The following is a 2,089-nucleotide window of genomic DNA, read 5'->3' as shown; positions in this document are numbered from 1 at the left end:
GTCTGGTAACTGTAAAGGCAATTACCATAAGTTCAGGTCCGGATATATTTTTGATTTCTATCCCCTTATCCTGGTTTTGATTGTTGCACCACTCTAGTCGGAGACTAGCAATGGACTGGCCACCCGGCCTAGTCCCAGACAGAGTCAATTGTTCGCCCCTCTTGGGAAAACCAGTGAGAAAGTAAATATCAGAGGGCTCTATTTCGAGCTGGTGCCCTCCAATGTAAAAGCACTGATCCTGAATGTTCCACCTTTCGACCAGCCACTCTAGAAAGCGCACCTGGGCCCTCATGCCAGGTATGGCCCAGTATTTGTAAAGACCGCATGCCTGCAAAGCATCAATGGAAGGTTGGTGATTAATCGTGGCCAAATCAACATCTTCGTGTTCCCTCTCATGCCAATCAAGCATGGGGAGGATGTTGTAGAATACCTAATGAGACGGTGTTCGGTTTCAACGGTCGGATTCTCCGCAATGTCCACGGGAAGTTTCTTGCCAAAAGCCCTTTTTCTCTCCTCAACAGTAAAATGGTAAAAATGAATGGTAAAAGCCCTTTTTATAGGTTTTTTGAGTAAATGAATGTCAAATTTGTTTATTTTCCACCATGAAAAGGTATTTTTCAAGTATTTTTATCTATCTTTAAACAGGTATGAGTAATGTGTTGGTTTGCGCAGGATAAAAGGATTTTCAGGGAAATTGTCATTTTTTCACAAACAAAAATATCAGAGTCATCTTTTAAGCCCTTTTCTGACTACTAAAACATGAAAAGATTTCCGAGCATTTCTTTTACACTCGTTAAAACGGAATTAAAAGACAGTCCCCTTATAGCCCTTTTCTGACCGTAAAAACAGGAAAAGATTGCCGGATTTTTGTCGTTTCAAATTCGATACTGGAAATAAAACGACGTGTCCTTGATCACTTTTTACTTTTCAGGTCAAAGACACTAATCATGAAAGTACTCCTTGGTCGCAAGATCAAGCGGTTCTCTCAAGTATTATTTTATATTTTTTCGGGCTTGGGAGACACAACTTTACGAAAAAGTTCAACCTGGAGTCTTCTTAAGCTTTTTCAGACTCTCTAAAATTGAAAAACGCTTAGTTTCTCCTATACTGGACTCGTTAAAATTTCACAATAAAGGACCTGTTCGATTACAAACAGGAACAAACCACTCCTTCTTAGGGTTTGAATCAAAACTAAGTTGGACTCATCCGAAGGATGAGCTTATAATCAAGCATATGTTATCCTCCTCAAGCTTGTAAAAAATAAAGAGGTACTTGCCAGAAATGGTGGGGGAAAAGAGAGAAAAATGAGCCTATTTGTTATCCTTTGTCTCAGAAGAAGCCTTATTACCACTCTTGAACATGACACTTTTCATTCACCTGGGTTGGGAAATCCTTTGCCTCACAGTTGATCAAACTACATTGAAAGTCTTCAGCCGGGTATTAACTTTGGGTCAAATGTCACCAATCCATCTGTTGTGTCGTTATGTGTTCAAGAGGTCTCTGCAAATAAACCATTCATCTGCAAAATACCCGTCATCCATCTCGACCATCCCTGAGTCAGTCCTTACAGCTACATTTCTTCAACTTGATCTATGATTTTGTGTTGTGGGCTTGCCTGCAACGGGTTGCTTTCTATCGACATCAGCACATTATCTATAAAGATGACATAGAAATCGTCAGTACCTTGAAATCCGCATGCATCAATGGTAGGTTTCTCGCCTTTGACGACGGTTTACATCATTGACTTTCGATCAAAGGATTCCGTGAAATGTTCGACATCAACTCATTCATTCACATCTCATAGATTGTATTGGGTACTTTGAGAACCATTGACATCACTGGTGGTCTCTCTCACACTTGTTAACAGTTTACATCATTGACTGGTAATCAAGTGGTTTCTACCATGTTCAACATCAACTCATTTATTCGCATGGATAGAATCGTACCTTTTCGGGAAGTAGAAATGAAGACCCTGGATCTAGTTTCCACCATCCAGGCTGTGAGGAGTTTTGTATTCATTGTATAGTAGACCAACTATAAACAGATGGCTGCGTCCATACTATGTCTACACAAGTCTATGATTATGATG

Source organism: Pinus tabuliformis, chromosome 3_1 (genome assembly GCF_031772625.1).
Source record: "Pinus tabuliformis cultivar Carrire ecotype Pingquan chromosome 3_1, CPIR1, whole genome shotgun sequence".
NCBI classification, from domain to species: Eukaryota; Viridiplantae; Streptophyta; class Pinopsida; order Pinales; family Pinaceae; genus Pinus; species Pinus tabuliformis.
Note: the sequence above shows the minus strand (reverse complement) of the source record.